The sequence below is a fragment of the Zonotrichia leucophrys genome, chromosome 1, assembly GCF_028769735.1.
Source record: "Zonotrichia leucophrys gambelii isolate GWCS_2022_RI chromosome 1, RI_Zleu_2.0, whole genome shotgun sequence".
Lineage (NCBI taxonomy): Eukaryota > Metazoa > Chordata > Aves > Passeriformes > Passerellidae > Zonotrichia > Zonotrichia leucophrys.
The window spans coordinates 109,348,481-109,363,160 of NC_088169.1; the positions used below are offsets into that span (position 1 = coordinate 109,348,481).

Here is a 14,680-nt window from a genome sequence, read left to right on the forward strand (position 1 = left end):
TATTTCTGTATATAAAGTTTTAAATACTTATTTCAACACAGAAAACTGAGTGAACAACAGAGGTTTCAATATGAAAAGTTAAGGCAGAGAGAACACAGTTGATCTCTAGCTTGTTTCTACCAATCATAATTTGAAGCTGGAATAGCTTTGTAAATAAGAAAGTCCACACTGTTTATGTGATTCATGCTATATTCCTGCTGAACCTCCTAGATATGACACAATAATGTGACTGGTTTGTTTCTCTTCTTCCCTGGTTTCATATTCAGAGTTTGCTAACACATGATGACTATCACAATTCAAGCACCACAATAGTGGAGTAAAAAACACATCTAAGTAGCCATGCAAATATTGTTCTAAATTTAAAAAGGCTTATTCCAGCAACTAATCTCTTAGTATTATTTAGAATTGAAAATATGTACTATTCAATTAACAGTTGACAGCGTGTTAGATTCTGCTAAAAACTCCTAATATAAGGCCAAACCTTCTGACTATAAACTGTCACAGTCAATAATAGATCAACATTTGACTAAAAAGAACTTAACAGTGATTTTCAATTCATTGTAGGGTTACCTTTCTCCTGCAACCTCATACTGTTTTCCTTCAATGTGAATTGCAGTTGAAAGGCTATATCTTCACAAAAGAGCTCTGCTCTAGAGAAGAAACAAAAAATAAAGGATAAGCAACCTAATATAACTCCATCTTTGGCATATTCAGACTCCTAGCCTTTAAAAATATGACACTTGAATTAATTTCTCTGCTATCTTCTAAAAATCCAATGAAATTAATTTTTTTTGCCATTCAGATCTTGTCTTTGTGTAACACATTTATTTTTACAAACACACAAATTTTTTACAAAACAGGCAAAAAGTCACCTGAGCCTCTGTGTCATGCCCAAATAATCGGATAAATCTTCCTGCTTTACGCTTTTAAATTAAAGCTTTAAGCTTTTAATTAGCTTACAGGTAAAGGTGCAATAGTAAACCACATTTTAGAAAAAAACAAAGCAACTTCCTGGACTGAGAAACAGAAAAGTGAGGAGAAAGAACTCCACAAACAAGCATAACCAAAACCCCCAAAAATCACATCTTATTTACTTCTGAAGAAAAAGTATACTGAGGATTTTGGTTTCATTGGAGTAGAACCTGCTTGGATGTTACTTATTTCTTTTACTTTATATCTTGTTTATACTTGATCTGGTCCATTTTTTTTCCTATGATCTAAATGGGTACCACTGCCTATCACTATAGGCTGTCCATAAAGAAAGGGAAGGAAAAAAAAAATTACTGCAGGTGGAAGAAAAAATATCAGGAACTGAGAAGATAATGATTAGGACTGTTAATTTTTAAGAGGATCCAAGGAGCATATATGCTGCTTGGAAATTGGCCCTGTGGAAATGGAATTGGTATTAACTCACTTGGAGAACAGCACCACAGCTCTTCTTGCAGCTGTGGAGGCTGCTCAAGAAGAAATGTCAATAAACAAAGGGTTCCTTCCCTCTCTTGCAGGTTCTGGGGTCTGTAACCAAACTTCCCATGAGATTTTAGATGGGGCATTTTTTGCTCAACTTTGTTGGAGGAACTCTATGGATAAAAGTGGCAAAAATAACAAAATAAACCCTCTGTTTATATAACAGGAACCAGGAATGCCTTCCTACCCTTCTGCCCTTCGTTCAGCATGCCTCCCAACAGGGAAAGCTCCCTCTGGTCTGTGCTCAGCCCTTGTACTGCAGGTTGTCCCTGTCTTTTGGTCATCTCACTATGTAAAATTCCTTTGAACAAGTTCAGCCTTGACTGCACTTAGTGTTTAAATGCCAGATGGTGAGACACGGTATCTGGCCTTATAAATAAATAATTTCTCTTGGATCTCTGAGATTATTGCTTGAGTCCCTTTCTGCAATTGCTCTCTTTTGAAACAGATGCAGAAGTTGTTAATAAGGTAACATAATCACATAATGTTTAACATAAAACTATTTTACTGTAGAAAGTTAGATATCTTTCAACACCTACTTGGAACAAGAAAAAATATTCCCAAACCAAAACATTTTGAAATACTTTTCCTGCCCCAACCCTATTACTGTCATAAAAATTTTCAATTTGCACTAGTTCATGAAAAATGTGAATCAACTAAAAGGCAGCTTTAAGAAAAGACAGTAGCAGATTTTTTGTAAATAACATAACATTTTAAGTCTACAAAATCACTGTAAATAGTTTTAGTGACACAGATAATAACTTGGCATGGCCCAGGAAAGAAATAATTACTTTAAGAAAATATTGCTCCACAGTGACCATTCCTACTCCATTAGTGACTGCACAATGACCTGTGAAAAAAAGAGGATTTCTCCCCAGAAGAGAGGAGAGACAGATTTTAATGCCTACCAAAATACTGACAAATTCTGTCACTCCTACCAAAATATTTGTAAAATTTGACAACAGTTACAATTTTGGAATATTCATGCGTAAACCACTTATATTCAGAATTTGCAAGGGTGGAGATCAGCTAGTTTATTAATAAAGATTTTTTTTTAACCTTTTTCCATGAATGACTTTCACCCCAGATATTCATGAAATTAAGGTTGGGACATGCCAGCTTCTGCAACAATAGGTGTTGGTGAAGCCAGAAGTCTGCAGCTTCTTAGCAAAGAACAGGAGGAATCCACACAACACTGAATGCTCTGCTTTGTCAATATATGCTTCAAAGCAGCTCCAAAACTGTAGACAAAAACAAATATCTTGGATTAGATGAAGCCTTGGCCATTTCTTAAGTTAAAATAAGCACATAATTTTTCAGACTCATTTAAAATCAGCACCTTTCTTTGGATTTATTGCATTTGGGGTCGAGGACTTAGCACCATTTTTTGTTGTCCTGTGGTGGATAAGATCTCCAGAAGACTGTCACCTCCAGTGTGATTGAGGACACACACCAAAACCAGAGAAGAGCCAGTAGAAATTTTTACAAAACAGGCAAAAAAGTCATCTGAGCCTCTGGTGCCATGTCCAAAGAACTGGATAAATCTTCCTGCTTTAAGATTTGAATTTAAATCTTTAAGCTTTTAATTACCTTACAGGTAAAGGTGCAATAATAAACTGCATTTAGAAAAAACAAAGCAATTTCCTGGACTGAGGAACAGAAACGGAGGAAAAAGAACTCCACAAACAAGAATAACCAAAATCCCAAAATCATATCTTATTTACTTCTGAAGAAAAAGTATACTGAGGATTTTGGTTTCATTGCAGTAGATATTACAGTGAATATAAAAGCTCAGCAGCAGTCGCACAAAGTTTTTATATTCTGCGTGCATTGTGTATGGATTTTAAAATATTTAATATTTAATTTACGATATGCTGCAGAGAATCTACTGAGTGAGTGCATATGTTTAACACAAATAAAAGAAGTGGTTTTAATGAAAAAGAATGCTATTTCCCCTTCAGTTGAAAAGGTGATATCCAGTGGATGGCTGGCTACTTATTATAAGTTAACATTTGCTTTCTTGCTGTAAACCCCATCCACAGGGGGGAAACAAAATATACCATTTTATATATTTTTCTTTTTCTTTTATTTGTTTTATGATTCAACACTTACCCTAATGGGAATCTGAAGATGTATTAGAAGCAGATTTCATTTTGTTTCACTGCACCCCTAGCATCACTGGCAACAAATAAATACCACAAACTGAAGAAAGAGAATTAGAATTAAAGACTTATGCATAGGTCACCTTTCCCAGCACACATTAGATTTGATTGTCATTATGTTTATTTCATAGAGCCACTCCTGCAGTGGGTAGCTGTTGCACTGATTTGCAGCAAAGTCATTAACCTGGGGAGGTGCTATTTGAAGCTATTTATACTTCTACAGAGAAGTATTGCAGGACCTCTGAGTTAATAACAAGTTTTACCCAACCAGCGCTGGATTGCTGAGGTCCTACCAGGCATCAACCTCTGCCAGTATTTATAAATCAGACTCTGCATCTTGCTCATGGAGAGACTGAAGCAAGGAGCTGCAGACTGGTCCCAGAACAATGCCTTTTGCATACAAATTGGTGATATTTTTTTACAGTCCAGAGTGTGAAAAGAACAGACTGGTGTTTGTTAGTAACATGACAGGTTTCAGCAGGTAAGCCATCTCAATGTGTGGTTGCATCTGGGGCATATTGAAAGATCCATAGGAGAGTGCAGTCCAAGACCCAGAGCATGAGAAAACCTTGGGACTTTAATGAAAAAGGCATAAATATAAGTCATATCTAACAGGGATTCACCTGTGCCAAGGTTTTAGCATAAACATGATAAGGAGTTTGAGACACCATAACATTAACATAACAATAACTTTTCTATCTGCAGGGCTGGTCAAATAATTTTTCCAAGATTTCACAGGAAAAATTGTGGCTAAGATAAGAATGGAGTCCAAATTCCTTGGCCATCCTAACCACAAATCCACTTTCCCTTGCTTAAGTGGAAATTGAATTAATCACAGAGCAGCACTTGAATTCACAGACAAGTTGCTCTGAAGCCAAAGTGTGGAAAGATATTGGACTCCAACTCTTAAATATCCTCTGTAGCACTTAACTCTGTCTCCCTCATATTACAAGACACCATCACAACAGTGTTATTACAGTGTTTCACATTATTCCTTTTCCCATATGCATTATCCCTCAGGAGAACCATATTTTACCAGCCCAGTGATAAAAGCCAGAAGTCTTTAACAAAGCTCCATTTTTAAAAATGTAAATGATAAAGAAAATATAAAGTGAGGAGAGGAGTGACCAGAGAGATTCCCTAAGGGTTATATACACATTATTCTCTTTCTTCTAGCTCCAATGTTTTGCTAGGAGAGAAATATATGTGACATCCACCATGTATTCACTCATGTGTAGTGTCACCATTATTTTGACAGCAGCACAGTATCACTATCACCTCTGAGCTACAGGCCAGCACAATGCTAACCAGCTTCAGGACTTTAGAACAATAAACTCAACCCATAAGCTCTGTTAAGAAAAGAGATAAAGGGATGACTTACTGATTCTGAAGTGTCTTGTCTTGGGACAAAACTGGTATTAAGTCCCTCGCCACCTCCCAAAAATACCCAAACAAAACAAGAATTCCTAGGCTGCATGTTTTTGTCACTCGAGCAAAATACTGCTTTCTATGATCTGAAATTCCAGCCAGCCTTAAATTATCTAATATCTACCACCAAAGCTGGTAGTAATCAGGAAAGGTTGAGATTTAAATTGAATGCAAACACCATTTGCATTAAGGCCAAAACATCAAATAAAAACAAACAAAACCAACAAAAAACAAAATCAACCAAACATCAAAAAAAAAAAAAACAACCAAAAAAAAAAAACCAAAAAAAACCCAACCAAACAAAAAAAAAATCCAGAAAAATTGCAATGTGACTTTATCTAGTACACTGCAACTCAGAAAAAAAAAAAAGAAAATGCAGGAAGAACTATGTGACCAGAAACACTCAACAAGGCTGGAAAACAGAAAAGAAGTGTTTCCTGAGGTGTTGGGCAGTGCTGAGTGGATTTTCCTCCTATTCTCATAAATCCCTAGTTCCCAGGCTGAGGAGAAACCTGAAGAAGAATATCTGCTGACTGGACACAGCAGGTAGGGGGAAAACATATTTTCAAACTTGTTTATTTCTGTTCCATTTCACCCTTGGTTCTCTCTTTGGAAAGTTCAGCGTCAACAGACTTACTTATTTTTAATGCCAGATTATTTCTGTCATCTAGATAGTTTGTGGTCAAAGCACAATTTTTGGCATTCAAAAGCCTTTTTTTAAATTTTTGATTGCATTAATCTCACTGACCATATGCCTTCTGAAGGATTTTTTTTTTAGAGATACTTAATACAAAACAGGACTACACTAAAGAGGAGAATAAAAGATTTCTAGTGGGTCCAACAGCATACCTCAGAATCATCTCAATGGTGAGCTATGGCAAAATGCCTCTGTGTGTGTTCAGACTTCATAACAGACACAATTCACAGCCCTGGTGTCCCATTTTGTTTGGAATAAGCAACGTGGTGCCAAACCTGACAAACTCCAACTGCATATCATAACCACAGGGAAGTGGTGAGCCACACTGAGACATAACTGTGCAAGGAGCTATGCCTGCAGGTACTGAAGAATCAGAGAACCATTTAGGTTGGAAAAGACCTTTAAGACAAAGTCCAACTGCACTTAACCCAGAATTTCTATGAATTATTCTTCAGAGAAAGAAAGAAAAAAGAAAGAGGAGAAGACGGTAAAGTCCTGACCTCCTAGCATATATTTATCTGCATATATTGAAGCATGTGTCAGCCCTCTTCACTTCTCAGAAAAAAAATCAAACCCAAAATTATCACAGGCCACAGCTCTTTCTAAATACCATGATTTTCTTGTGTTGTCATCTTATTGCAGGGGTTCCATACTGTTGCCTCCTTATCACAAAAGTTCCACACCTTCTTGGTGTTTCTGGTGGGCTGCTCCTCAGAGCACTAACTCTTTCTTCTTCACAAAGCAGCCACTGACTCCAATTCCCTTCTCACCCCACCACCCCACTCTTTTATAGCACTCTGCTTCTCATTGCTCACAGCTGTGGCCTGTTAAAGTCAGGCCTGTTCCTAATCTTTGATAATTGGCCCAGCTGCAGCTCCTTAGGGGTAAGGTTACTCTCTACACTATCTTTATTTTCTTATATTCTATCCTCCTACACATTTCCACCAAAAACTTGGGCTTGGGGGAGGATTAAGATATAACAGAATAAGACGTGGAGGTGTGTTAGGATGTGACTAAGATATGCAGTAGATACAGGTGTTCTCACAATCCTGGATCTTGCTTTAGCTCCCTCTAATCTTAATGCTGTTGAAGGCAGCAGTGATCGCTTCAAAAAGCAAAGGATGTGATGTCTGTGGAGACTCAATGTGCCCAAAACTTTTTCCTTTCAGCAAAGCATCCAAAACCTTTGTAGATCTGTGAGAAAGTAAACATTTCAAGCCATCTTGGCGAAGATTTATATTTTATTTAAGGAAACAAGCCCAGTGCTCTCTGGTTCCTCAGGAATTTATCAGCATCCATTACTATGTATCTCAAGTGGATAACCTATACCCAATGGACCACATAAGCATAAATTCAAGAGAAAAATCCACCAGTCTAGTGCTGAGAAAATGGAATGCTTTCCACAAACATGTTTTTTCAGGTGTAAATAAAGACATTTGAAAATATAAACAGCTGTACATGAACAAATATGCCCACAGAAAGACAGCTGGATATGTTGTAAGAAGCATGTTAGCATTAATGAATAACACGGGGATTGGGCCCAGAGGGAACAAGGGTGTAAGAAATTGATTATGATTCTGCTTCACCAGTACTTGGGTCCATGGTAGAATTCTTCCTTTCTATCAATTAAGTACTTATATGGAGATTTTGTTAGGAAAATAATACGTCTTAAAGTTTTGTCATATTTTTTGAATTCTCAAATATCTCAACATGGCAAATTCTAAAAGTTGGAGTCTAAGCAATATTCTGAATTATTATTATTTTCATTAGTCTTTAAAATGATAATTATGGAAACAAAATTGGATTTTATGAATAAAAACAACCTACACTGATAGGAAAATTAAAGTTTTCTTATATAAAAAAGTGAAATTAAGAAATTGAAAATAACCAGTTTTCAATCCCACTGCTTTGCTAAAAACTGGCATTCATTGGAACAATTTTCCAAAACCTTTATCTCCTACTGGAGGTTCTAATTTGATTTTTTTTTTTTTTTTAATGATTGTAACAATCACTCATCTGTTTGAGTAGTTGTAGGAAGCTGCTTTACTTGACACCATAAGAATGTAGGGAGACTGAAGTTATCCAGAGAGAACAATTAGCTGGATGAGCATTATGAATATATAGTTATTCTCTATTTCCAGAAGAAATGAACCACGCCAAGTTAGCCTGGACAACTTCAAACCCCTTCATTCAATGACAATATGAGTGGAAGAAATTTGAGGGGAAAAGTGCCAACAGAAAAGTATTCCACTTTTGGCATGGTTATATGCCAAATATGTGATACATAAACAGGAATGCAAGGTGGTTAAGTCTCTGGAAATGTTAGAAGTACAAACCAAAGTAAAAAACATAAATTAGAGATGCTCCAAAGCTTAAGAATATAGAGAATTTTCACACTTCTGTAAGACAGCAATAATCACCACTCTGTGTCAGAGAAATCCTAAGAAATAATGTAAGCTGTAGGATTGTGAAACATAAAAGGAAAACACCCTAAAATCACCTGCTTGCTCTTTACTTCTTAATCATATAAAAACTCTCTGTCACCTTTTCCACATTTTTTATATTTTATTGGCAGAAGTGGTGTTTGCTTCTTCCCTCCCACCCAGTCTGGAGAGTTTCTAAGTCAGATTAGTAAATGGAATTAATATGTTTCCTCCACAAAACTGAAGTACAAGAGCTATCACACTTTCTCAATTGCTTTAAACTGTGACATGGAATCTACTGTGACAGTGATTCTACCAAGCCTCCCAATTTTTAATTGTGTTACCATCAATGTAATTATAACCCTAAACCCCCAAGTTGCCAAGCTCTTTGAATTCTCTTTTTATGCTTTGGAAGTTCTGGGCACTACAAAGAATTAAAATCAAAGCCTTTATATTGAATAATTATCAGACAAACTATATTTTTGTTTTTAATTTTATGAGGAACTTTTAAAACTCTTCAAGATTTTATTTCCCTTTCAAATCCGATTCTAACAGCAACCCAACTTAAATCCAGTAGAAGATGTGTACCCAACAATCCTTTAAATGTCAAACGAGTTTTAATGTTGTATGACTAAAACAGATTTTAATTTTCCTAATGTCAGAGTTCTTCTGTGTAGAAATATTTAGATACAGCTATTTGATATCTGCCTCAGATATTCAGGAAATTCTCTGCAGTAAGCAATATAGTTTGCTAATAGATAGGGTAATCAAGGCAGGCATCTAAAAGAAATCCTACAGGTCAGTTCCCTGTGCTTGACAAGGGTGTCTCTGCCTAATAGGACAGATGGAAGATGAAGATCCACTTAAGTGAAGAGCTAGGAAAGGTTGCCAGGGTCAGATTGAAAATTTGCCTTTTCAAACTCTGCGAGCTCTGTGGGGCAGCAGGTGAAAAATGCCTGGACACATTTATTTTTTTTTTTCCTATAAAATTTTAGATTAACATGTGGAGTTGCCTGAAGTGGGAGAAAATAAAGACAAACCACACAAACAAGTAAGGCTTTTGAAGTGCAGTGGATACACTTTGTAATATAAATACCTGATACTACACTCGAACAGGTTAAATCATTCTTGACAAGTCTTCACCAAATACAAAGAATGATAAAGTATATATAAAAGAAAAGCAGGACAACTTACATAGTTCTGAGTCTATGTAAAGAATGTTTAGGAAAAAAGTCTTGTAGACCCACGCTTACAAAAAAAAAAAAAAAAAGAAATAAAAGAAAAAATTAAAAAAAAAGAAAAAATAAAAATATAAAATCATCATCTAGAAATTACTGATTTTTTTTTTTTTTTTTTTACCTAGTTAAGGGCACACTCTCTGTCACTCTGACCAATAAACCAGAATTTTATCAAAGTGATCAAAGCCTGGTTTGCAGACAGAACTGCAGCACTGCAGCTGCTGCTCTGTGACCACATCCACTCCACAAGAATCATCAGTGCATTTCCTGGACATGATAAATGCTGCAAAGTAAAACCCTTTCTCTTTGACCTGAAATTATCATGTTTTGCAAATAGAAGAAAACATCAGGTTTGGTTTGAGCATCAAGAGTGAAATACTGTGTCTATTAATGTTGACTTTGACACTGTATGTCAGTCTGACTGTGGTGTGTGAATTTATAGGATATAAAGAAACACTTTCTGTGATTGATATTCTTAACACTTCCTGATGTGCTGCCTTCCAATGCTGATGTGGTTTACCCTGCCTACAAGACTGTATCTGCTTAGTAGCTGGTTTTCTCTTCAAAGTTTCTGTGATACAACATGAAAAGACCACAAAAAATAAAGCTTTTTTTTCTACTACTTGCCCAAACAGCAATCAGTTAACTAACAACTACTAAAATCAGTCTTATTCCTCTCTTAAAAGATCTCAAGAATAATAAGGAAATAAAGTGTCAGTTACTGAAATAAACATTACCGGGGTCCAGAAACATTTGGGATAATGGTACAGCATGTATTCAATTTGCCTGATGTTTACTGGAAGGGTTTGGCCTGTGACTGCTGCACAGCACCAGAGATCAGGGATAAGAGTTTTGGCCACTTCTGCCTGCTGAAGAATTTTTAGAGCAAGCCTCAGTGCAGAGCTGGATATAATCTTAATCATAAAAACATCTACTTTTGCTTCTATATTTACATTAAATACAGAATTAAATTGGAAACTCTCTACGCGTGTAGGGACTTTTACTTAGACAGTTGGCATATATTGTAAAGATAACAAGAATATATATGCATTTTTACTACCTTCTAGGACATAATGACTATCTTTTAACTTTTTACAGTCTTCCCTCCGTTCTAACTCTTGCATTATTCCTAACCACAGCAGCTTAAACAGATAATGCAGAAAGGTCTTTGAAGTGTAAGAATGATATATTATATACCCTCATAATATTATATTCTTATGTTTCTCTTCTATTCTCTTTATATATTTATTTATAAAAAATAGAAAAATATGTTAAATGTGTGCTTCAAGTATAATGAAAACATGATTATGCATGAGATGAAAATTAATTTACTTTAGATGACAAGGCTACATTTCCTCCTTTCTGCAACATGAGCAGTTGATGGACTGACAACAAACGCAGCGCAAACTTCAGGCTCTGAGATAGTTAGCAGCTAGTGGAATATAAAAAAGAGCAGCTTGTTAAACCATCCTTCAGCTCTAAGTGGGAATGTTTGCCTTCAGCTAGTGCTGCAAATGACTTACACTTTGATCTCAGCTGAGCTGCACCAGGTTTACTGATCAGCAGTTATGCCAGCGAAGTTCTGGGAAGCTGCCTCTCCATCCCTCAGCTATTGCCTCCAAGCCAGAGCGTGGTTATTGCTCTTGGGAGAGGCCCCTGAGAGCCTCAGCCTGGTGTTAGAGAGATTAATTTCAGCAAAGCACTGTAAAGTTTAACTTCACTCCTGGAATGGAGCAGGAACTCTCACCCACTCACTGACAGATTCTCAGTCGTTGGACTCGTGCAATCAAATATTTACGACGTCAAGCAACATCTGACTGAAGTGTGTTTTGGAAAAGAATTGCCTTGGGTTTCATGGGCAAGCATGCAGCTGACCTCAGTCACCAGAGCTCAGACAATTGAGTGCCATGATGGACGCTCAGAGCACACTGTGTTTCTGTGGTTAACACAATTCAGTAGTAAACCCCTTCCCAGTATATTACTAAGTGTATTCTTTAGCTGGAATGTGTATAACAAAGCTCAGAGAATTAGCTGAGCGAGGAGAAAATGTGCGCAAACATGCAACCAGGTAATCGAAACACAGAGTTCTCTATTCTGGCTCAAAAAAGTGTTGAAGGCACAAGGAACAGCAGCAGCTGCTTTCCCTAACTCTAATTCTTCACAGAGGACTGAGTAAAATGTCTTCCTTGACAGTTTGTTTTTTGTGTCAGCAAAACAATTTCCACTGGTCAATTCAGAATGCAGAAGAGTGAATATTTTGGGAGCAGAAGCTGCATCCATCGAGTGAGAGTCTGAGAGCTGACCTGTTTGTAAGCAAGACTGAGCCCCATAAAAGGGAACCTTTTAGCAGTCCCACCATTTTCTCTGGTTGGGTCAGTTCCAGCTCTGGCACTTTGTCCACAAAGCTGGCAACGATTCTGAATTGTGAGGAGGAGAAAGACAAACAAACAAACAAATAACATTTCTTTCCCCTCTCCAGCCCCCAGTCTCCTCCACATGAACACTGTCAGTCATTCCAAATTATTTAATTATCTCTTTCTGAGACGCCACCTTGTTTTATTCAAATTAAGTTACCTGGTCCACAGGTATTTTAATGACAGTTGCTAGAGCCCTTTTAGGTCTGATATTTCAGTACCTGCCTATCTCTAGCTAATAATGCCTTCTGGCAAGTTTAAATTTCATTAGAGATATCACTGTAGTACATGCTGAATGAACACTACCAAAAAGTAGAACAAGAGTGCAAGAAGTCATTAAATTATTACTCCCAAAGTCTCACAATGATTATTGTTAATAGGGCAATCAAATCCTGCTGTATTGTTCCCTAACTACATGCCTGCTTAGTGGGTAGCATACATTTTCATTAAATAAAGAGTTATGGTTAGAAGAAGAATGTAATCAACATTAATGACCTGAAGAGTAATTGAAAATCCAGTCTCAGTCACCACCCCACCCAGCTATTAAAAAGGACAATCGTTACAAAAATTCTAAACTAATTCCATTTTGTCTCTCTGCATGTTTGCAGACTATCATTCACATGCTCCCAACACTGTTATCTCTCTTTTTCTGGTCAAATTAATTTACTGTAATTAGAATAAAATACATTGTGTGTGAAAATAAAATTTTGGCCTTGGCTATGTCTGATAACAAGTACTGCAAGGGAAAGGATTATACATTCACCATACATTCATCATGCATTACATTTGTGCAAAGTAAATCACTTTGGGTGAAACCGACTTAGCCTCAGTGTACAATAATTACATTCCCTCCCACCACACCAGTGTTTAACAATCCCTTAAAAGATGCAAAAAATGGGCTGCAGTTTATGTTTAAACAAAAAAAAATCTGAGCTGAACAACAACTTTTTATTTTTTTCCTTAAGCTCACAATATACAACATTCCTTTCTGGGATTGCACACATTTGTCTTTGTTTCCTTTGCTTTTTTTGGTTTTTTTTTTTTTTTCTTCCTTACCTCAGAAGAACTCAGAATAAATAAATTGGCTTTTACAGTCCTAAAAAAATAAAAAAATAAATCCCATCCCAAAACACAAGAGAGATCAAAACAAAAGTCAAGCACAATATGGAGGTCATTTTAATTTCACCATGAGAGAATTTCATACACTCCTTCAGTTTAGACTGTCAGCAATCCAAAAAATCAACAATTCCAAAATACTTCAAGACTGAGGATTGACAGAGCAAGGACTTGAAGCACCTGAGCATTTCTCCAGATAATGGCATCTGAGAAATAATGGCAATCCACTAATCAACTACTGCTGCTGCATATTTATTTTTTTCACAATATAGGAAAACATTGTTTTTCAAGAAAGAGCTTCACAGTTGCCTTCCTTCCCTGCTTCTTATCTGTAAGCAGGCAGATGTTCCTGAATTAATATATGTGAGTCATTGACCATTTATCCTTTAGTTCAAAATTAAATACATTTTGTAGCATTAAGCAAAATTATTAAGTGGCATGTATAATGCAGTTTAATTATTTTTGTTAAACTGGAGGAGAAAAATAATTCTTTCTGTAACCATGCATTTTTCACATTGAGTTTGTTTGCTTTAATACAGATGACATTATAATCTACTCTTCATACCCATTCTCATTCACTTAAATCTAGCAATACTACAAGAAGTATTTAAGGTAAGAATGAAACAGTACCTAATACAAGCAGACCTCATTGGATTTAAAAAATAAACACACACATGTAGCAAATAATCTTAATTTTGACCCAGAACTACTACCTCACAAAAAGGAGCTACTCTCATTCCAATTAAATCAATGTCTTCTTTTTTTTTTTTTTTTTTTTTTTACTTTAGCCTTTAAGGATTAAGAATTAAAGTAAAACAGTGGTTGACGATAAATAGAAGAAAGGAGATTAGGAAAGCACCAAAATTTACTCTACTTTTGGAGGAATGTGCTGGTTTTTTTGGGTTTTTTTTAACCTTTAACCTATTTTCCTTATGAGATATTTTTCTCTCTATAATAATTTAGAGCTCCACAAAGTAGGCTGAGAGAGTCCTATAATAGAATGTTTAGTCATCAGCACTTAAAACCTGGTTTTGGGAGGCTGAAATGATAATGCAAAAGTAAGAGCTGCACAATCAAAAATATTCTTTTCCATTTTCAAAAGTTTATACCAGAAAATAAAGGAAGTGAAATTATATACATTTAATATTGGTTGCATAAGTGCTTCACAGAACTGCTAACAAAACCAGTCAAAATTCAATAACAATATGCCAATTTTAAATGGTACTCATGCATTGAAAATGTGAATGTTGCTCTTACTAATACCATACCTATATCAAATACATCAGTATTTTATTCCATTGATATTTTACAAGACCAAATTACTGTCAAAACCAATGCAAGATACTGATGGAAAAATACAGCCTAGATTCAAGATTACTTAAGAATCTGTGTTTATTCTTTTCATCTGACTTTTTCAATGTTAAATTTTTCACAGCCTGTTTTACAGACATTACATGCTACATAAAGATTCCCCTTGCTGTGTGTCAAGAATTCCAATGCTGCTAAATATTCCCATGCCATCCAGAAATCTGGCATCACACCCAGCCCTTAATCAGCCCTTTTCCATAACTTTTTTTTTTTCTTTTTACTGCTGTTTTATGTGGCTCATAGGACTAAATATTTGCTTAATTTTACAATGCAGGTAATTCCAAACATTAAATTCTTTGGGTTCCTGTACAGGGATAGTCTCCACAGGAAAAGGGACACATGCAGACTGGCTGCTGCAAACCCTTAG

General features: G+C 36.0%; 1 long non-coding RNA gene across 3 annotated transcripts; it reads right to left on the reverse strand.

Moving 5' to 3' along the window:
* Positions 1-564: 564 nt before the first annotated feature.
* On the reverse strand, positions 565-6,516 carry LOC135443245 (uncharacterized). 3 transcript variants are annotated; one of them, XR_010438915.1, is made up of 5 exons: positions 6,365-6,516; positions 3,580-3,669; positions 2,527-2,708; positions 1,415-1,580; positions 565-650 (listed from the first exon to the last, which is right to left on the reverse strand). It is a non-coding gene; the product is annotated as an uncharacterized LOC135443245 (long non-coding RNA). The 3 variants fall into 3 exon arrangements; XR_010438911.1 differs by lacking the exon at positions 3,580-3,669 and having other exon boundaries at positions 6,365-6,501; XR_010438916.1 differs by lacking the exons at positions 2,527-2,708; positions 3,580-3,669.
* Between the last annotated feature and the right edge of the window lie 8,164 nt (positions 6,517-14,680).